Source organism: Nuphar pumila, chromosome 14, assembly GCF_984573655.1.
Source record: "Nuphar pumila chromosome 14, dmNupPumi1.hap1.1, whole genome shotgun sequence".
NCBI classification, from domain to species: domain Eukaryota; kingdom Viridiplantae; phylum Streptophyta; class Magnoliopsida; order Nymphaeales; family Nymphaeaceae; genus Nuphar; species Nuphar pumila.
In genome coordinates, this window is record NC_143262.1 from 29,048,909 (window position 1) to 29,073,062 (window position 24,154).

Sequence of the window (24,154 nt, forward strand, 5' to 3'; positions counted from 1 at the left end):
AGGACCCAGATCCAAGCGAAAAACAAGCGAAATTCGCTATTTTGGCTAAATTTCAAAATGTCAAATTCTGATTTTACAGTCATAATGGGTTTAGCAGCATGTCATCATGCCTCATACTGAATTTTATCATCATTGGATTCAATTTGAATTTCGAAATCTCGATTTTACCTAGTTTTCCTTCAAAGAACCCTGATTTTAAAGATGTAACTTTAATTTTAGGGGTATTTTGGTCATTTTAACCTCAATTCCGAATTTCAAATTGTTTTCTACTGAATTTCTAGCATTTTTATCATTTCAAAATATCAAGGAAGCATGAGAATAAGGTTTATATCCAATTAAGTCCAATAATTTCATAATATTATTGGAAAATCTTGGAAAAACCCACATATTTGAGCTAACCTTATTTCAAGTTTGGCAGGGACATTCAAAAGAAGGAGCTGAAGTCTGCAAATTTCTTTTATTTCCTTTATTTAGTGATGTAATAATGTAAATTTTGGAATAAGAGAGTTAATTTCCTGCTTAGGCTAGCATGCATATCATATAGTTTGAATTTATGCAAATATCCTGCTTATGTGATGCATACATCTTATTTCAAAAGCACTATGGATGTTCACGAATGGCACGTGCACCAACTCTTAGGGAGTTGACGGACTCGGTGGGATCCATATTTACGGCCCTAGTCGGAATATGGACGAGACCCAGATCCGTCATCTTTCTACTAGTCACATTGAGCCTACACTCTTAGGCTATCTTAAAATGCACATCATATTTCTGAAGTTTTCAAAATCATGTGCATCAAATCAACTAAGTTCTGAACATATTCATGGCCACAGTCAGAATATGTAAAGGATTTATTTGGACTTAATGCACATTTTCCAACCAATTCCTCAGAAAATCTTCTCAAAGTGCATTCATTCACTCATGTCATTTGCATCATGAAATCATTGATTTTCTCAAGATTTTCTCAAGAAAACTTCATTCTCAAGAAATCGATTTCTCAAAAAATTCTAAGGATTTTTCAAAATCGGTTTTCCAAAGACAAGTTTCTCCACAGTTTTCCCTGGAAAATGATATTTTCTTAAGAGATTCAAAAGAGTTTTCCAATCTTTCTCCAAGATCCAAAATCGATTTCCAAGTATTTCAAAAGGTAAAATTCCCAGGATTTCGATTCCCCAAGTTTTGAATTTCCTTCTCCAATGAGTTTTCCTATAAATCTTCCATCATTTTCCTAAGAAAACTCTCAAAGTCCAAGTTTTCCTAAGAAGTGTTTCCCTTTTCAAAAGGTTCATCTTTTCTCAAGAATCACTCCCATTTTCCCAGGATTTTCAACTATTCCTGATTTTATCACATCTTTATAAGCTTTCTCATGTTTTCAAAAACCCTTTTTATAGGAGTTTCCTGAGAAATTGAACTCTTTCCTGAGAGATTCTTTTCAACTCCAAATATTTTCCAAGCATACATCATGTTTTTCCAAGATGCATTTTACAAAATTCTCATAGCACATGCCTGAATTCTTTGTGCATTTAGGATAGAACATAATTTCGATGATCTTACTAAGTCAAGCACAATTTTGGTCCTTGGTTCGATTACCCCTGTTAAAGGCGGCAGGAACGGTCGAACCTCGTACCGACAGGTCGAGCCCCATCCCATGGATTTTCCCACAATTTTCAAAACGGAGGCGAGTATTTCAAAACAATTTCCAAAATCCGGTCAAGTTTGAAGCGCGAAAGCGTTTCCTCTTTTTCTCTTCCGCGAGGAAGGGAAGACGAGGGAAAAATTTCGCGACGAGAACAAGAAGACACGCCAAATTTTCTAAAAAAATGCCCCAGTCAGAAGGTCTGAACTGGGTGTGGAAGAATTGGCTTTAAAAAGCTTTTATTTTTCAGGTTTTATACCTTACTCTGAAAGGTTTTGGGAAGAAAAGGAAATCCTCGAGAAATGAAAATAATTTGGACAGAAGGAAATGAGAAAATCATGATGGGATTTTGGGATGATTATCCCAAAATGGTAAAAGGAGAGATTTTTGAAGAAGTCTCACGGCTGAGACAAAGATAAGAATTTTTTAAAAGACACAGGTTTAACCCTTAAACTGGATGGGACATTTTGAAAACTACCTCGTGAGACGAGGTTTAGGTATAATCTTTATTTGAAATGGATATACAAAGCATGGCTTCCTTGATAGGGAAAACCATGATGGGACTGGGAGAAATATCTCACCAGAATGAGGTAACTCTTTTTTTTTTTAATATAAACAATGTTAGGTTGCATCAAAATAGATATTGAGCATTTACTTCATTTTTGGATAACCAAAAAATTTTGTCAATAAGATGAAATTGTAGTTGATTCAAATGCTTGAAAGTGTGCACGTATGTGCGAATGATATTCCCTCTTTTTACTTAGAGTATTTCCTCCAAAATGAGGCTAACTTTCTGGATTTCAGAGTCAAATTCAACTTTCAAGTTGTTGAGTTTCTTCAAGGAAGTTATCCATTTCCTTGACATGAATAGAGAAGAGATGCTCTTAATTTCATAAAAGCGAGTAGTGAAAAGACATTGATGAAAGGATTTCGCATAAGAAAAGATTATTTCTGGCAATTTTTGGCAGTTTGATATCATGAGGCTTTTTCCATAATGATCTTTTTGGCACTCTGTTTGAGACATTAAGCTTTCTTGGGTTTTTTGGGGGAAGTTCATTACATCATCTTTCATTTTAGAGATATCCTGGCTTTTCTTTTTTTCTTCGGGGAAGGGTATGTCACAAACTCCTTCATTTTGGAGATGCTCCGATCCTTCTTTTTCTTCAGGAATTATATTGGTGATATTGGCTCATTGGTTAAAAATCTCTAGATGATAGCGGCAATCAAATATCTTTTAGGGTTTGTCGGAAGGTTCAGCGCAGTCGCCTTCATCTTGACGGTGATCTGAACGTTCCTTGGAAGGATCCATCACAAACTCCTTCATCTCGGAGATGATCCAAATCTTCTTTGGCCCCGGGGGTTAAACTCGTATATTTGTTTTCATCTTGACGATAATTGAGAGATCCCCTTTGTGGATATTTGATTGAAGCTTAAATGTATGGATAAGGAGATATGAATTGAGTGGATTCTTTTTATCGCTCAGGGTATTTCTACTGCCTGATTGTCAGAAAATCAACTTAAAACATGTGTCATGGCTATGATCAATATTGATTCGCTTCCGGCTTTTCAACATCATTGAATATTTCTTTCGCTAATCATACCAAAGATCTTTCTCACATCCTCTGGTTGACCAACAGAGAGAAGATTTGAATTTTACTCATTTTCGCAAAAAGCTTCACCCTTTTGAAAAGAATACTAGAGGTAATCTGAGGTGATTCTTATGTGCAATAAAATATTGGAATCAACACATTTTTAGCAGATTGGCAAAGTTTTCGAGAATCCTTGGTGAAATAATCATTCAATATAGAATTTGATAGGACCTCGAGCTGACATTTTGGAGAAATAATGTAAGGATTGGAAAATTCGATCGATAAGAACTGAATTTGGCAGGACTAACTTAAAAAATGGGTTTAAGTAAGGAATTTTGGAAAAGAATCTTGGTAAAAGGATTTGGTAGAAGAATTTGCTAAAGGACCAGTGTTAAACTGGAATTTGAGAAGGATCTTGGTAAAGGAATTTTTGGTAAAAAGATTTTGGTAAAGGACCAGTGTTAAACTGAAATTTGAAGGATGAATTTGAAAATTTGGAAATTTGAAGGGTTAATTTTGAGAAAATTGAAAATTCGAAGGACCAATGTACACATTGGAATTTTTGAAGGATTGGAGTTTTGAAGGACTAGTGTAAAACTGGAACTTTGAAGGACAAATTTATGAAATTGGAATTTTGGAAGGACCAATGTAAACATTGGAATTTTGAAGGACCAGTGTAAAACTAGAATTTTGAAGGACCAATTTGAGAAAATTGGAATTTTAAAGGACCAATGTAAACATTGGAATTTTGAAGGACCAGTGTAAGACTGGAATTTTGAAGGACCAATTTGAGAAAATTGGAATTTTGAAGGACCAATGTAAACATTGGAATTTTGAAGGACCCGTGTAAAACTGGAATTTTGAAGGACCAATTTGAGAAAATTGGAATTTTGAAGGACCAATGTAAACATTGGAATTTTGAAGGACCAGTGTAAAACTGGAATTTTTGAAGGACCAATTTGAAAAATTGGAATTTGGAAGGACCAATGCAAACATTGGAATTTTGAAGGACCAATTTGAGAAAATTGGAATTTTGAAGGACCAATGTAAACATTGGAATTTTGAAGGACCAGTGTAAAACTGGAATTTTTGAAGGACCAATTTGAAAAATTGGAATTTGGAAGGACCAATGCAAACATTGGAATTTTGAAGGACCAGTGTAAAACTGGAATTTTGAAGGACCAATTTGAGAAAATTGGAATTTTGAAGGACCAATGTAAACATTGGAATTTTGAAGGACCAGTGTAAAACTGAAATTTTGAAGGACCAGTTTGAGAAAATCGAAATTTTGAAGGACCAATGTAAACATTGGAATTTTGAAGGACCAGTGTAAAACTAAAATTTTGAAGGACCAATTTGAAAAAATGGAATTTGGAAGGACCAATGCAAACATTGAAATTTTGAAGGACCAATGTAAAACTGGAATTTTGAAGGACCAATTTGAGAAAATTGGAATTTTGAAGGACCAATGTAAACATTGGAATTTTGAAGGACCAGTGTGAAACTGGAATTTTGAAGGACCAATTTATGAAACTGGCATTTTGAAGGATTTTGATGAAGGATCAGTGTTAGACTGGATTTGGAAGGACCAATATGAGAATTGGATTTGATGAAGGACCATTATAGAAGGTTGAGCTGCTTCTATGAATGGTTTCAGGATTATCCCTTATCTTGAACGGGAAGACTCAGGTTTATCCCTTAACCTGAAGGGGAAAGAAATTTTTTTGAAGAGAATAAACCTGAATTCGGATATTCAAGAAGATGGAACATATAAAGGGGAAAACCCGAGTCGAAACCCGGATCTTCAAGATAAAAGATAAAAGAGAAAAGAGAAAAGAGAAAATTGAGTTGGAAAACTCGAATTTTCGATGCAACGATTGGTTCCAACATGAGCATTGGATCCAAAAGGAAGTCCGAGTCAAAACTCGGAACCTCAAACGAAAGAAAAGGGGGAAAACCTGAGTTGGAACTTGGATCTTCAAGATAAAAGATAAAAGGGAAAATCGAGTTAGAAAACTCGAATTTTCGAAGCAACGATTGGTTTCAATACGAGCATTGGATCTAAAAGGAAGTCTGAGTCGGAACTCGGAACTTCAAATGAAAGAAAAAGGAGAAAAACCCGAGTCAGAACTTGGATCTTCAAGATAAAAGAGAAAATCGAGTTTGAAAACTTGAATTTTCGACGCAACGATTGGTTCCAACACGAGCATTGGATCCAAAAGGAAGTCCGAGTCGAAACTCGAAACTTCAAACGAAAAAAGTAAGACCCGAGTCGGAACCTGAATCTTAAAAGGAAAAGATAAAAGAAAACCCGAGTTTTGGAACTCGAATTTTTAAAGAAAACGATTGGTTCAATGCGAGCATTAGAACCAAAGGGAAGCCCGAGTCGGAACTCGAAACTTTAAAAGAAAAGATAAAAGGAAGACTCGAGTCGGAACCCGAATCTTTAAAAGGAAAACATAAAAGATAAAAGAAAATGATTGGTCCAATCAAAACCAAAGGGAAGCCCGAGTCGGAACTCGAAACTTCAAAAGAAAAGATAAAAGGAAGACCCGAGTCGGAACCCGGATCTTAAAAGGAAAAGATAGAAAGAAAATTAAGAATTGATGAAAATGGAACATGATTCAGGTTTATCCCTTAACCTGAAAGGAAAAAAGAATAAAATTGACAAAATTGACAAAATTTGATAAAAGGTTGATAAAGAATTAAAAGAATTGATAACAAATGATAAAGAATCAATAAAATTGATAAAGAACTAGATTTAATAAAGAATTGACAAAGATTGACAAAGATCTGGTAAAATTGATAAAAATTGATGGAAAAATTGAGGATACTCGGAGGACGATGAAAAAAAGACTTCAGGATCATCCCTTATCCTGAAGGAAGAAGGATCTCGTGGGATGAGGTTCAAGTTTATCTTTTAACCTGAGCGGGAAGAAAAAGGACAAAGGAACACCTCATGGGAAAGAGGCATCAGGTTTATCCTTTAACCTGAAAGGGTAAAGAAAAAAAAATTGACAAGAAAAATTAATAAAATTAATGAAGAATCAGTAAAATTGACAAAATTGATAAAGGTGAATAAAAATTGAAAAAAATTGACAAATGAAAGAGTTTGGTTGAGAAAAAGAATTTGTTTGATCCTGCCTGCATGTGGGATCTTTAAAATGAGATGAGAATGTTTATGAAAAAAGCCATTTTTGGAATGAGGATCAACCGTGAGGTTGATTTTGAAGAATGATCACTACGAGAGTTGATCTTTCAAGAAGAATCAACACGAGGGTTGATTTTGAAGAGAGATCATCATGAGGGTCGATTCTTTGAAAACAATGGTTTGAAATCGATTTTTGCAAAGGAGGATCAACACGCTGGTTGATTTTTAAAAAAGATTGGATCAAAATTTTGAACTTTATGATGAAGATTTTGCAGAATTTTTTTTGAATTTTATGATTTTAAAAAACCCTCATAGGTAATATCATTTCTCTCATGGATGATTGTCGGGATTGCCCCTCATCCTGAAAAGAATGGGAATTTGATGACAAAAGAATATTTTGAAAATGTAATTTTAACCATAAAAGATGTCCCAATATGGTGAAAGAAATAAGAATTAAACACAAAGATATAGAGGAAATCAACATTCTCCTTTATAAGCAAAACTGATAGCAAAGACTGAAATATTTACAAGCATTTTTTACCAAAAGGTCACAAAAGACTCGGGCTGACTTGCCCTTAGAAGATGGTTGGTAAATAAAATGGAGGAAAGTAGAAAGACTAGTATCATCGGTTTTTTGGATGATCTGGGAAAGGCTTGGTCAGGACGGCGGGCTGCTCTTCATCTTCATCCTCTATCAGAAGGTTTTTATCGATGCAGTCCTGGATGATGTTCTTTAGGACGAAGCAGTGCTATGTGTCGTGCCCCACTGCTCGATGAAACTTGCAGAACTTGTGCTTCCATTTTCCCAGGGAGACCGAAGGATCAGCAACTCTCGAGAGTTTAATCATATCTTTGCTCAACATATACTCCAAAACCTGCTCGAGGGACTGTTCAAGAGCAGTGAATTGGCGATCATAACCCCATCCTTCATGTTTTATCTTCTCCTTCTGCTTGGCCAGAACTGGCTTGTCATTCTGTTTGAAGGGTTCCTCTCGCTGACCGGTCTGCTTGTTTTTGCTATCCTTGCTGCTACTGCCCCCAGAGTTAGCTGAGAAGGTATAATTTGCTTTCTTTTTGAGGTCTTGACCGCTTTTGACGAGAGTGATGCCCTCATAATTCCCATTGTCCATCTCCATCTCGAGCCACTCAGCTCGTTCAATAAGCTCTATGAATGATTTTGATGGGTAGGTGGAAATAAGGCTTCTGAGAGGCTGAGAAAAATTGTTCAAGATAACTTGGAGCGCGTTCTCTTCTGAAATGGGGGTTCTCATCTTGTTGCAGGTATCTCTCCACCTCCGAATGAAGTCTATGGCCTTTTTCTTATCTTCTTATTTCAGATTGTATAAGTGATTGAGGGTTGGCAGTGCCTCAGTGTTGAACATGAACCATTCCACGAACAGATTAACAACTTTATCAAAATCTTGCAGCTCGACGAGGTTGATATGCTCTGCGTACCATTTTGCTGCTACGCCTTCTAAACTGCAAGGAAAGCACAAGAAGAGGGCCCGATTGTCTTCACTGAATCTGGCACATTCTGCGAAAAACATTGCAAGATGAGCCTTTGGGTTGCTGGACCCATTGAACTTAATAAACTTTCGGGGGAGATCTTCCAAGCTACTGTCCCCATCTAGACCGAGGTAGAAATCTTGTCTAGTGTACACTTTCTTTCCTTTATCTCGAATCTGCAGATCTTTGACCATCTTCGTCAATACTTGAATTGAATCTTCTGCCGGGACCCCATCTTTAGGCTTGTTGACTGATTCGGGCTCTTCTGTCATCTTCTTGGGCTGTCGCAGATGTTTTGGGATGAATACAAACTGCTCTTCTTTGGAGTCCTCGTCTGCCGATTATGTACCCTCAGATGTGTTGTCCTGCTGGACCCTCCTCTTGTTGATCCTGACATGCTTCTTTACTGGCTTTATCTTGATCTTGTTCTTAGAGGATGTTTTCTTTGAATCTGCCCCAGCTTGTTCGGACATCATTTTTGCCATCATCTTTTAAAAGATCTTGTACATTGCTGGATCGACACCATTCTCATCTGAATCATGTTTTCGGGATAGTCAGGGAGAGTTTACTTCCTCCACTTCACTGTCATTGTGTTGTTGAGCTGCCCTTCTTCCTGCTCTCGTTTGAACCATGTTGATGTGCTCTCTGTAGAATAAAGGAAGGATTAAAACTCGAGGAGTTTTTTGGGAAAAAGAAATGATAAAGGAGATATTTAAAAGGTTCTCAGAAGAGATCACTTTGATAAAAAGGGATCTTGGATGGGAAGATAGAATTTAAAAGACATATTTTTGAAAATGGATGACAAGACCTGAATATTTTGAAAAGTTGCAGGCAGGATCAAAAGAATTTAAATAAATCAGAAGAAAGGAAATACGCCTGAACCTTTTTGAAAGACAGAAAAGACAGGTCCAGGGTTTAAGAAATGAAAGAATAAAGAAATGAGAAATATACAATCCTGGATTTTTGAGAAATAGAAGAAATTTTGAAACAAATATCCAGGGTTTTGCAATAAGATTTTACAAGATAACATCTACAAAAGAATCAAATTATACAAGCAACGATGCACAGAATAGCACTCCCTAGAAGCTGACTCTAAATGCAATATTTGAAGAAGGCTCGTAGGACCTTAATCCTAACTCTAAGGTTCAGATCATCTGATTCCAATCAAGATACGCCGATATACTCAAGTCGAGGCTCGAAGTACGTGGCATAGAAGTATTTCTCCGGTTCTAAGGTAATGGCTTCCCAACATCCTTGAACACCTACTGATATACCTTGGACTATGGTCCTTAGGTACGTGGTAGGAGGGCGCGAACCCAAATAAGTGGTCCAGTTGTGAGGCTCTCTCCCGAACTATGGTTCAGTGAGACAGCCCAACAACGTGAAGACCGGGACAATATAGGTAGGGAGGTTTTCAAAAACATGTTCACCATGCAAGAAATCAAATGTCTCTAATGCAAGTCCTAAAGCGATAGATTTAAATGAAAAGAAACATACACTTGCATACATTGTTTACATTCAATCCCTAAAATTAAGGAGAGTTGTATTTCAGACCTAAGTCTAATGTGAACATTGAATAATCCCCTCAATATGGTCCTACCAAACCATACTTAAATCTTATATGCAATGATGTCAGCTAGGACAGAGTCTAGGCTCCTAAGGTTTGCATGGAAATGAAGCTGACATTTACAAAATGAAGATTTAGATAATATTAGAGCAAAGCAAAAAGGCACAAATTTGACCGGACGGAGACGTGTCCCATCTCGGTCGCCAAAACTGTAGTCATCGCAAAATTTTTTCTCTCTAGGTATTCTCTCTTCTTTCCCTTTTCCTTTCTAATCCCTATTTCTTCCCTTTTGAAGGGAGAAAATAAAAGACAGAAAAGAAGAGAGAAGAGAAAAGAAAAGAAAGAAGAGAGAGAGGAACTCTTCTGCGAAGGTCTCACTTGACCTTCATTTTGAAAAGATTTTAAAAGATTACTTGCCTCCATTTTTGAAATGTTTGCGAGAAAATCGGGAGACGGGATTCGCTCGTCGATACGAGGTTCGACCGTTCATGGCGCCTTTACCAGGGGTAATCGAACCAAGGATCGAATTTATGCATTTTTGCTTCACTAAAACATTATCTAAGAATTTATCCAAAATCTAAATGCACAAAGAATCATGCTTGTGCAAATGCAAGGATGTATGCTCTTTTTGAAAGATGGTTTGAAAAATCTCCAAGTATTTCTGAGATGAATTTGATAATAGAGTGAAGAAATGGTTTCTAACTTAGAACTTGAGATTTAAAGTTCTAAGTCTTTTGAAATAATCAGAGTTTTGGGAAGATAAATTTGGACTTTGAGAAGAATGATTTGAAGTTGAGATAAAAGCAAAGGAAAGGAAATTTCAAAGTCAGAATTTGGATTTTTGAATCTAGATTTAGGAGAGGAGATGAATTTTGGAATGGAATTGAATTCTTTATTTGACATTTGAGATCAGAATGAGATTTGAGAAATCCGAATTGAGTTTGAAGATAGAAATTGTTTCAAGAAGGCCAGATGTGTTTTGAAAGTGGATTTTGGTTTCTGGGAATCAAAGATAGATTTGGATTTGAAATTTGGCATCCTAAATGGTTTTGGATCTGTTGTCTGAGATCCAAGATGAAGTTGAATTCTAGGACACTAAATAGAATTGGATCTGAAGTCTGAGATCCAAGATGTAATTGAATTCTAGATCTAGAACCCTAAATGGGAATTGGATCTAAAATCTGAGATCCATGATGAAGTTGAATTCTGGACCTAGAATCCTAACTGAAAATTGGATCTGAAATCCGAGATCCAAGATAGAATTGGATCCAAAATCTGGGATGGAATTTGGATCTGAGGTCTGAGATCCGAGATGGAATTGAATTCTGGATCCTAAATGGAATTTGGATCTGAAGTCTGAGATCCTAGATGGAGTTGGATTCTGGACCCTAAAATGGATTTTGGATCTAAGATCTGGAATCCGAGATGAAATTGAATTCTGGATCCAAGATCTGAGATCCAAAAGTGGAGATTGTATTTGGAAATCTGGATCCAAGTTGGGATTGGGTTCTAACTTTAGATTTGGATTTTGAAAGTCCAAAATGGGAGTTTTGAAGATGGGTCTGGGTTTTGAAAACCCGGATTGAATTTAAAATTTAGGAAGAGTCAAATTTTGAGATTCAGAATCAATCTCAAACTTGGATTTTGGATTTGAAGATAAGAAAATAAACTTGATTTTGAATCAAAAGATGAATCAGAAACTTCAAAGTTTAAATTGAACTTTGAAGTTTGAATTTTGATTTGGAAATTGAAGTTTTGAATATAACATGAATTTGAAATTTCAAAGTTAATTGGGACATTGAAATCGAATTTTGAAAGTTGAAAATGAGATAGAATTTGAATTTGAACCTACAAATAAGGATTGATTTTAAGAAGATACTCAAAACCACTTGGATTTTTGAAAAAAGAATGTTTGAAAATATGATGCAATTTTATCCTAAATGATGAATGAATTTAAAGAATGTGAAATTGGATTTGAAAATCATATTTTATTCTTTAAATGAATGTAAATAAGATTGAAGGTATAATACATCCCTAATTATGGTCATTGAATGTATTATAAAATAATCATATTTAAATTCAGGTAAAGAATAAAACATATTTTGGTGCTTTTATAGAGTTTAAAATGAAATTAACTCTCAATATATCCTGACTATGGCCATTGATATATGTATTGAATTAATTTTAAACTAAACTCTGATAAAAGAGGAAAATATTTAAAGAAATAATGATGAATTTTGAAAAGGATCCAGTGTGGATCCAGTGTTATTCCATATAAGATGAAAATCCTAAGTCTTGTTCACATCCTGACTATGGCCATTGATGTAAATCATCAACTTAGGATTAATCACCTTTTATAAAATGGTGTACAGGCCATTCGTGTGCCCATTTGTGAATTCTTGGGAAATAAGATGAAAAAGATATGAAACAGATAATTTATATGCTCATACATTCTAATCTATGCTTGAAAAGATAAGATTCTCATTAATATCTGATTATTACAAAAATTGAAATGATAAAATCCTAATCCAAGAGGTAAATCAAAATTTTTCAGAACTCCTGCAAAACAGGGTTAGCCAAATGTGGAATTTACAAAATATAGAGGAGAATGGAAAATGCTACGTTTATGCTAAAATGCCCATGTTAAATAAGGAGTATATATGCCAAATGAAATGCTCAAATATATATATATATATATATATATATATATATATATATATATATATATATATATATATATATATATATATATATATATATATATATATATATATATATATATATACATATATATAAGTGATATGCTCATAAAAGGAAAAATTCCATAGACCTTCCCTACCTGGCATGCTTATGTTAGTGAAGAGGGGTATTCTAGATAAAATGCATATGCTAAATGAAGGGATATAAAAAGATGCAGTGAGAATGAATAATGCAAGTAACTGCAGTTGGGAACTATGGCAAGAGATGCAAGTGTAGGGAAAGAATTACTGGATATTGCATGATGGCTACGAAGTGGAAGGTTATATTATTATGCAGTGAAGGGTAGTTGTTAATTGTACAGCTGATGCTAAGGGTTGGGGGGCAAACGGCTGTGGAGATAGACAGGACCACTTGCAGAAGGCTGTTGATATTGAAAAGCTTTGGCACAGCCACCGTAGGAAGGGGAGCAGCTGTGGGTGTTGTAGCAGTCATGACTGTGGCTGGTGCTAGAATGAGACAGCACTGTGCACAGTGTATGACAGGGGTGGTGATGCTACTACATGCAAATGAAGAATGTAGCTGAGGTTGCTGAAAATAAAATGAATGTAAGCAGTGACAGTTTGCAGAAATACGAAGGTGGATGACAGTGTGCAGCAAGGTGCATGTGTATGGATGGAATGTAGTGAAGGTTGTAGGTGCTTCTAACTCAGCTATTCTATACATGGTGGGAGGGGTGCCTAACAGGAGTTAGGTGGTGAGGAAAGTGCTAAGTGCTGTGATAAACATGCATGATGCAATTTGACAAATGATATAAAGATTGAAGGTGAGGTGTGTGGCGGTGATAGTGTCTAAGAGGTGTCAATATCACAGGACCATGATCTTCATGAATAGTAAAAACTGAACTGTTAACATATTTGAGCTAATTCAATCTTTTCGCCCAAGTAAATTCCAATCACATTCACCACGAATGCCCTAAGATTGCTGACAACAAACAACATATATATAGGCTTCCTCTGGTATTCGATCAAGCCCAGCCACGCCATCTTTTTAGTCCCCAAATCATTTCTCGCAAGTTTCTATCCATGAGCTGAACCTTACACAGGTCTGTCGCCAGCCCTTCTAGTGGAGCTTACTTCCCCTTTTAACATTCCCACGAATCTCCAGATTTTCAGAAAATATCATAAGATGAAATTTAGATGCTAGCGACTCAAAAGAGGATCTAATCTCCAATGATCAGAATTTTGCAGAAAAAAAATGAAGCTGCATAAGAAATGCATTACAGGAACTATCAATGGGTATAAAAAACACATTCATCAGAAATTATTTTGCATGGTGGCCATTTCTTCAATCTCAGATTGTCGATAGCAACTGAGGTTAGCATCCCAAGTTGTACATGAAGTTTAAACCTCTCGAGCGTCATGACAACCTCCCACCAAGGTTCGGACTTCTTCTGATGCAAAGATGACCCCAGCGTTGGAATGAAATGTAGGGTGGTCACTGATGTGTAAATATACAAATAGGGTGATACTCACTGGTATGCAACGAGTTAGAGGTCCTGATTTTGACTGAGACCCATATAAAAGAAAGAAAAATGAACCCAATATTCTGCAAACAAGATGGGAGCTAAATATGATATAAACAATGTATAAGCAAAGGTGGAACGGGCCACCAATGCTCTTGACAAGCTGGAAGGATCCAACTATTTCAGAAATTTCTGCATATAAAAGTAGCAAACGAATTTCAAATATCAGACACTACTCAAAACCTGGATAAACTTGTACATAGAGCACCTAAAACAAAACCTGCACAATCATCTGCCAATGAAAATACATAACCAAGAAAAGAAAGAAAACATGGAGATCATGGTATCTCAACACTTAATTTAGCAGGAAATGTTCATTTAATCCTACCTTGCGATGAGCAACAGGATATGGCCTTTAGAATAGTAGATTGCAGAAATTATTTTGAAAAGATTCCAACATCAGCATACGCTTCAGAGTGCACTGTGCTTGGTACCCAACACTCCTGGGATTGTTTCTCAGATCAAGATTGTTATCCTGATTATTCATTGCATACGATGGCCACTGAGCTTCCTCACAGTTTGAATACAGGTTCTTCAACCTGAAAACGTTAGAACAAATGAGAGTTCAATACATAACAAAAGTGGCTACTAACGACCCAAAATAACTAACTTATAAGTAAAGCTAATGCATAGATTCCTAGGAATAGGATCTATGAGAACAAGAAAATTTACCTCCTGGTCGTGACTAGGTTGCTGCCAATATAGATTAAGCACAGATTATGAGTAGGTCAAATAGTTTAACAGCATCATCATTTGAGATCACTTAACCTTAAGCAGATCTGGAACTTTCAGCGTAGCCCAACAGCCTTGAGTTGTCAAATTGTCAGTAATAGCATACACAGAAATACTTGTTTTGCAGAAACTAACTAAATATAAGAGGAATCGATTCCTTGAACATGCTAAAAACCAATGTATCATCGCCAGAGATACTAATCAAGATGGTATCTGGTAAAGTTTCTTCTCTTTCACTCTTATTGGATGTTGGCATTGACAGACGCTAGAATTGACATAAGAGGCAATAAGGAAATGTAGAGAAGAAGAAGAAGAAATGCAGGAAAAGAAAGGAGAACAACGATCTAATTCATATTATTTCCTGTGCCACAGAGTCTAATGACACGATCTTTTGTATCTTTAGGCAATCCATCTAGAACCATATCGCAGAGCTCTCAATTTGAGTTGTGTTTCGTTAAGCTAAAGCTGGGTGAAAAAGGGATGATGAAAAGACATCTGGCTATCACCTTCCAACAGATAAAAAAAAATGAAATCTAACGCTGGTTTAGCTACAGACAACATGATGCACAACGTAAGGCAGTAAATGGAATATAAACCAGAGATTCTGGGGAAATTGAGAAATCATATACGATGAACAAAAGAAGAAAAAAAAAAAAACGACAGAGGATAAACAGGAAATTAACCGGAGACCGTCAATTAGGAATCAAAATGAACCGGAACCAAAATGGGAATCAGAAAAACAGATAAAAATCCAAATAAAAGTAAAACAAGAAGAAAATTATTAAAAAGCAAAATATGATCCGAAATAGGATCCAAACAAAAGAAAAAAAAGGATCTAAACAAATCAAAATAGTGTCAGGCAGAAATTAAAAGTAAAAAAAAACGGGAAAAGAAAGAATTCAAAGAAGGGAGGCAAATGCTAATTAGAACCAGAATAGATGGGAAATTGGAACAATAATAGAAAATCAAATAAGGTAAAAAAAAAGAATGATTATGGACTGAAATCATAAAGGAAACCACAAAATATTTAAAGGAAAACTAAAAATAGGTCGGAATCGATCGTTCCCTTGATGTTGCATAGTGTAAGCCGACAATGCTATATGCAAAGCGGGGTTACAGGGTATGCGTTAATGAAGCAAAACCGAGGGATCTAAGAAATTAAAGATGATAACAGGGAAGAAAGGAGAGATTCTTACCGGATCCTCTGCTTTGATTGAAGGAGGAGAGGTCTTCCTTTGTGCACTACCGCAGGCTCGATCGTATTTTCACCAAGAGAGTGGAAGAGAAGAAACCGAGAGGAGATAGGGAAAAGGAAATGAAGAAGAAGAAGAAGTGAAAGGGGTGAAGGTAAGCGTAATGGATTGTTCAGAAGAGAAGGGTGATGCTGTGGTGAAAACGGATTGAGAGGAAAAGGAAAGAAACGAGGGGTGCGGGGGTGAAGACGGTTGAGGAGTGCTTCTCCTGCGTTCCTTTTTAAAGAGAAAAAGGGAGATTCTGGAAGACGATTTGGTTGGAGATGAGCGGAGGAGGAAGAGGGCGGGCGATGGAGGATCGAGAGGGCCTGCGAGAAGGTAAGCATATGAGAGAAAGCGGGAGAGACCTCTCTTGAGAAAAATCGATTTAGGGTTTTTCCACACCCTTCAATTTTATCGGAATTTCCAAAACGAGGTTTTTTCAAAAGGATGATTTTTTAAAAAGGTGGTTTTTAAGAGCTTTATTTTTTTTGTATTTTCTTTTTTATTTTCCTATTTTTTTGTTCTTTTCTTGAAATCTTCTACATTTTTTGTGTTTTTGAAAATAAAAACTCTAGGACTAGGGAAAATGAGAGATTAAAAACTATTTTTAGATTTTCTTTGAGAAATATTTACAAAAGAGGGGTTTTGAGGGAAACGAGATCCGACTGAGGTTTTTGAAGTATTTATAAAAAAAACTCTGCTTTTAGAACTGTAAGACTTTTCTAAAATGAGGTTTTTATGAAAATGCAGAATTTATTTTAGAATATGCACCTAAAAAAAATGGATTTGGATCCTAGATTGGGTTTGAATCTCAGATTATGATTGGATCTAGACAAAAACATTCGATAAAATTCAAGAATTGAATTTTTCGAACAATAAGAGATCCAGGACCAGAATTGGATCCGGATATCCGATTTGGATCAGAATTTGGGTTAGAAAGAAAATTGAGTCTGGATTCCAGTGAATCCGAGAAATAAATGGAATTCTGTTAAAAATTGACCCAATTATTCAGATGACGGAGGTCAGGGGCAAGGAAGGAATTTTTGGATTTTTGTGGAAAATTTGGGGTGTTCACACAACCTCAATAGGAGGATCACGCGCAGCTACCTGGCAGCCTGTACCGCTTGCGCGGCCTGTGCTGCTTGCATGTCCTTTGTTGCATGCACTGTATATGTTGTCTACGTTGTCTGTGTCATTATGGTCTCGGTCAGGGTATTGATGGCTTCCATCATGAAATTTCTCTACTCTTGCCAGCTCGCGGGAGCACCGGTGAAAGATGAAGTACCTATACGTGAATACGACATCTATAATGCATATATTTTTCGCAAAAAAATAGACGTTACCAGTGAAGAAGACTGCTCTTAAGTATGAGGCATGACTTGCTGACACTTCAAGATAAGGCTCACTTACCAAAATAAAAAATTTTAATGCTAAAGGATGATAAAAGTATAAGATCTTGTGGTGGCTTTGATACCAAACCTGTAACGACCCCAACTCGTACTCCTTGAAAATGCAAAAAAAAAAATTGTAAACCATTGTAAAAATCTTCCCAGAAACCCAGGGCCTTTACAGTTCCACTCCTAATTAGATAAAACAACCAACTATAAAAGAGCGTACAATTATCATTCATACCAAACCAAACCTTTATTGAATAATAAGGGATAAGTCTTAAGACAACTGCATAAATGAAATTTAGAGTGCATAGAGAACCAAATGTAAAAGAAAAAAATAAAGAAGACAGAGCCACGATGTTCGTCTGTGAACTCTTTAGCAAAAAACATGACACCCGTAGCTCTCTCAGAAGCTAGTCACTTCAGTGGTCTCCTGCGACTGCGAAAAACCACAAATAAAGGGTGTCAGAAATTCAAAGAATTCTGCATAGGAATCCCTCTAATGAAATAAATGAGCATAAAGAATACAAATAAGATTTTATGCAGTAATTCAGATAAATGCAATTATGACAATCATATAATTCAATTAAGCATTCATGCAACAAGAAACATTTATTAAGCGTGAAGAAACATTAATCAATAATAAGGATCACAATTTAAGTAAGCAAGACATGTCACTACAAGAAAATACGTTGTTAGCGACGAAATATTTCCGTCGCTAGTTAGCGACGAATTAACGAGCAAAAAACATTTGTCGCTATAATGAATGAAGCTTACGAAAATAGCGACAGAATATAGTCCATCGCCACGTTCGTCGCTAATTAGCGACGGCTTTTGCCACATATTGTTTTGTCATTACGGCCGCACCATTTGGCAACGACGTTTGCAACAAAAGTTGTTCTGTCGCTAATTAGCGACGGACTTGGCGACAGAATATAGTCCATCACTCGTTTCGTAAATTTGATTTACGTTGGCTTAGCGATGGAATTAATCTGTCGCTAATTTTCGAATAACCCTAATCCCAGACAGCTTTTCCTTTTCTTTTTTCGCTGCTCCCGCCGTTCGCCCACTCCCGTCATTCGCCGGTCCCACTCCCGTCGTTCGCCGGTCCCACTCCCACCGTTCGCCGGTCTCACCGTCCGCCAGTCCCATCGTCCGCAGGCCTTGCTGCCCGGAGATAGGTAAACGACCCCCCCCCCCCCCCCCCCCGCATTTTTCGGCAGGGGGTCGACCCCCTGCGTTTTCCGGCAGGGGGTTAACCCCCTGTCGGAAAGGCAAGGGGTCGACCCCCTGCGCCCCTTCAGGAAAGGCAGGGGGTTAACCCCCCTCTGGAAAGGCAGGGGGTCGCGCAAGGGGTAAACCCCTTGCCTTTCCGGCAGGGGGTCGACCCCCTACTGTTTCGGCAGGGGGTCGACCCCCTGCTGTTTCGGCAGGGGGTCGACCCCTGTTGTTCCAGCAGAGGGTTTAACACCCTGCCGGAACACCCCCTGCCTGTTCCGGTAGGGGGTTAACCCCCTGCCTGTTCCGGTAGGGGGTTAACCCCCTACCGGAACAGGAAGGGGGTTAACTCTTTGCCGGAACATGCAGAGGGTTAACCCCCTGTCTGTTCCGGCTGAGGGTCGACCCCGGCAGGTGGTTAACCCCCTGCCTTTCCGACAGGGGGTCGACCCCGGCAGAAGAGATCTTCCTCCACCGATTTGTGGCTGTCAGGGTAGGTGTGAAACTTTTTTCGACCCTTCTTCTCTCTTAGTAGGAAGGCGAAGAGAGAGAAAGGACGACCCTCTGCCTGCTCAGGCAGGCGACCGACCCCCTGTTGTTTCGGCAGGGGGTCGACTCACTGGCGGAAAGGCTGGGGGTCGACCCCTTGCCGGAACAACTTTTTTTTTTGTGACTTCATTTTAAAACAGCATTTTTTTGTGCAGATTTTTCAACAGAACCAGCTCGTGCTCAGCCACCTGTGGTAAGTGACAAAAACAATGCAAATGGGGTAAATACCCATGGTGAGTAAGTGATGCAAGCGTATCACATGTTATTTAATTTATTAGATGTAACACTTTATTGTTCACACACTCACTTAGTTGTTGATATTTAGGGTTGCTTTGTTGGAGTTTGGAGATCATGCTGAGCATGATTTTAATGTATGAATATGGAAGTGTTCTTATTTTTGGAGTACGGAGTCCATGCTAGGCATGGTAGTAGTTAGTGAGATATTGAAGTGTGTTTGTTACAGGTACATGTTTGCCATTTGTTTGATATAAATGATTACGATGTATTGCAATGTTTGATGTAATTGTATCCATGCTTGCATGTAGTTATTTTCAATTTGATTATGACTTGCATGTGAAATTGTAAAATGAAAGCATGCTTCAAATGATTGTATCATGTCATTAATAGTTTATACATGAAAATATTAAGTTATCAATGCATGCATCAAAATTCTTGTTATTGTATGACATCATATATTTCATGATAAATTTGATATTTTCTTCATCGTAGCATTCTGATTGTTCTCTTTTAATTCGTTAGGCTATTATTCGTAGCATCATAAGAAAATGATTGCAAACCGTGAATAGATGTATCGTAGAATAGTGGACAATGAGTTATCGCATGAATATATGGATGATGTTGAAGTTTTATTGAATTTGCAACGGCAAGTGTCAGTATAGTGGATCCCACAGGTCAGATTATGTGTCCCTGCAAGATTTGTAAGAATAATCGATTTGTAGAACCTCATAGCGTTAGACATCACCTATACAGGAAGGGTTTTGTGAGTGATTATCAGAACTGGACGTTTCATGGAGAAGAATTTAGAAACGATTTTGATGCACGGGTAAATGTGGTGCACGATAATCCATATACGGATTTGATATTTGATGCCGCAGGAACAGAACTGGGTTCTGCTATGAGTTCTAGTGATGTAAGAACTGTCGTAGATGAAGAATCACCAAACGATGCAGCTAGTAGATTTTATGATTTACTTAGAGATGCTGATGAGCCACTTTGGAACGGTTGAGAGAGTCACACTATCTTGTCTGCAGTTCTTCAACTAATGAATTTGAAGTCCGAGTATAATTTGAGTCAATCTTGTTCTGACCGTTTGTGCATGATTGTGAAGAGTATGTTGCTCAAAGATGAGAAATTGCCACAAAATTTCTATCGTGCGAAAGTTATGGTCAACGCTCTAGGTATGGGTTACAAAAAGATTGATGCTTGTCCAAATCATTGCATGTTGTATTTCAAGGAGCAGGAAAACAACATATCATGCCCGTCATGTGGGCATCCTCGGTTCAAGCCAAAGACAAGAGGCAATGGTAACACGAGATCAAAGGAAGTTTCATACAAGTCCATCCGCTACTTTCCTATCACTCCTAGATTGCAGCGATTGTATATGTCTTCAAGGACAGCTAAACACATGAGATGGCATGCAAATAAAGTTCGACACGATGAAAACAAGATCACGCATCATGTTAACGCTGAAGCTTGGAAGCACTTTGCTCGTACTCATCAGAACTTTGCAATGGAAGTGCGAAATGTTAGACTCGGTCTATGTATAGATGGATTTAATCCATTTGGGGGTAGATCAACTTCATACTCATGTTGGCCAGTATTTGTAACTCCATACAACCTTTCGTCAAGCTTGTGTATGAAATGTCTAAATATTTTCTTGTCTCTGTTGATCCCTGGTCCAACCTCACCTGGCCAAAATCTTGATGTATATTTAAGGTCATTGATTGATGAACTAAAAGTACTGTGGGATGACGGTGTTACCACGTATGATGCCCACAAAAAACAAAATTTCAACATGAAGGTCGTTGTTCTATGGACAATCAGTGACTTCTCTGCATATGGTATGCTATCTGGTTAGAGCACACATTGGAGGTTGGCATGTCCGTACTGCATGGAGGATTCCAAAGTTTTTAGATTGAGGCATGGAAGGAAGCCTTGCTGGTTTGAGTGTCATCGTCGATTTCTACCCAGCGACCATCCGTTCCAACGACAAAAGAATGTGTTTAAAGTAGGCACAACTGAAACGGAAGGTCCATCCTCAAGATTGTCTGGCATAGAGATTCTAAGAAGATTGTGATACTTTCCAGATGTATTAACAGATGTATGCAGTCCTACACCCTTCTATGGATTTGGGAAGGATCATAATTGGACGAAGAAATCTATTTTTTGGGAACTACCGTATTGGCCGACCCTATTGATATGACATAATTTGGATGTGATGCATGTGGAGAAAAATGTGTTTGATAATGTGTTCAATACAGTAATGAATGTTAAAGGAAAAACGAAGGATAATCCAAAGGTCCGTATGGATTTAAAATTAATATATAAAAGACCAGAATTGGAACTCAAAGAGTATAATGGCAAAGTACTGAAACCAAAGGCAAAGTATGTGCTCGGATCTGATCAAATAAAACATGTATGTCAATGGTTGAGACAATTGAGATTTCCAGATGGATATGTCTCTAACATTGCTCGGGCTGTGAAGATTGACGATGGACAGTTATATGGGTTGAAGAGCCATGATTGTCATATCTTTATGCAACGATTAATACCCTTAGCATTCCATGATATGTTAGACAAACCTATATGGAAGGTATTGTCTGAGTTGAGCAGATTTTTCAGAACATTGTGCGCATCGGAGGTCGTAGTATCAGATGTAAAGAATCTCGAGGACTCTGTCATCACCACTATTTGTCTGCTAGAAAAGATATTTCCGCCAGCATTTTTCGATGTTATGGAACATTTGATCATACATTTGCCATATGAACTAAGGGTTGGTGGCCTTGTGCAATATCGATGGATATACCCATTTAAAAGGTATATGTTTTTTTATATTTGTCTCTTTAATGACAGATATTTAAAATTTGAAATGTATATTTTTGCCAGATGCATGTTCGACCTCAAAAAAAGGTTCATAATAAAGCAAGAGTAGAATGCTCTATTTGTGAGGCGTACACTTTAGACGAGATTTCAAATTTCTCATCTATGTACTTCGAACCTCATATTCCAACATGTTACACATGCCCGCCCCGTAACGATGATAGAGAACAAGTAACTGTAGCTGACAAGCTGTCGATATTTCAACCACTTGGGCATGCATTTGGTAGTTGTTGATCAAGGCTATTGACAGATTGAGAGCAAGACACAACACACATCTATATTCTTTTTAATTGCTCAGCGATCGACCCATACATCAAGTAAGTATATGTAGATGCAACACAATTATAAATCCTTTTATGTTCTATATGTGGATACATGGCTCGGTAATATAAGTATTTGTGGTTTGCAGACGATTTGATCTGAAGTTGCAAAGAGAAGTTTCACATCGCACTAATGCAGAAGTATAAAAAGAACGTGAAACTAAGTTTGTGGAGTGGTTGAAACAGTTGGTAAAGAAGCTAACATAAATTTTGTACTTATAAACAACACTAAGTTACTTAATTGATCGTGATCACAATCATTGTTTATGTCTATGCGTAGGTCCGCCATGGTGATGTTAAAGATCAAGGAATATGTGATTTAAAAAATAGTCCGACCAAAGTTGTGCAATGCTACAACGGGTACATCGTAAATGGTTATCGATTCCATACAAAAGATTACGGTATAAACAAATCAACGATGAATAGTGGCGTGTGTGTCAAGGGTAGCAGCTACGGTGAAAATGAACATGATTACTACGGTGTTATAGAGGAAATAATGAAATTGACTTACTTAGGCATAAATAACAGGGTAACTTTATTCAAGTGTCATTGGTTTGATCCAACTGCAACAAGACTCGACAAAGCTTCTGTCATTGTGGAGGTGAATCATAAATCCAGATTTAGAACATATGAATCATTCATATTAACCTCGCAAGCTCAACAAGTTTATTATACTTCATATCCGAGTATAAAAAAGTCAGATAGAAATGAATGATGGGCAGTTTGCAAGGTGAAGTCCAAACTATACCCTGAGTATGATCAGTTACAGGAAGATGAGTTAGCTGAAGACAGTGATTACTATCAATCAGATGATGTCTATGACTTCGCTTATGGTCACGATGTTGCGCATGATATGCATGTCATATCTCCATTGGCCGATGAAACATTCATAGAGGAATGTGATCCAAATGATGTACCAAGTGGATGGGTAAACAATGAAGAAGAAGAAGAAGAAGAAAGTCAAACAAGTGACGAGGAAGAATTCTCAAGCTAGTGAGCAAAATCTTGTAATACAAACCTCTATTTAAATGTATTGCAATACTTGATGTGAATGATTTGAATTATTTGAATGTATTGTAATACTTGATGTGAATGAATGAGTTGTATTGCAATACTAGATGTGAATGATTAAAAATTTTATTTGAATATATTGTAATACTTGATACAAATTATTCAAATGCATTGTAATACTTTATGTGAATGATTTGAATTATTTGAATGTATTGTAATACTTGATGCAAATTAATGAGTTGTATTGCAATACTTGATGCAAATGATTTGAATTATTTGAATGTATTGTAATACTTGATACGAATGATTCGAATGCATTGCAATACTTGATGTGAATGATTTGAATTATTTGAATATATTGTAATACTTGATGTGAATGAATGAGTTGTATTGCAATACTTGATGTGAATGATTAAAAATTTTATTTGAATGTATTGTAATACTTGATACGAATTATTTGAATGCATTGTAATACTTGATGTGAATGATTTGAATTATTTGAATATATTTTAATACTTGATACGAATGATTCGAATGCATTGCAATATTTGATGTGAATGATTTAAATTATTTGAATGTATTGTAATTTATGCAACGAATGATTTGAATTATTGCAATACTTGATATGAATGATTTCAATTATTTGAATGCATTGTAATACTTGATGCGAATGATTTGAATGCATTGCAATGCTTGATGTGAATGACTTGAATGCATTGCAGTACCTGATTTGAATGTATTGTAATACTTGTTGCGAATCATTTGAATGTATTGCAATACTTGATGCGAATGATTTGAATTATTGTAATACTTGATGCGAATAACTTGAATGTATTGTAATACTTGA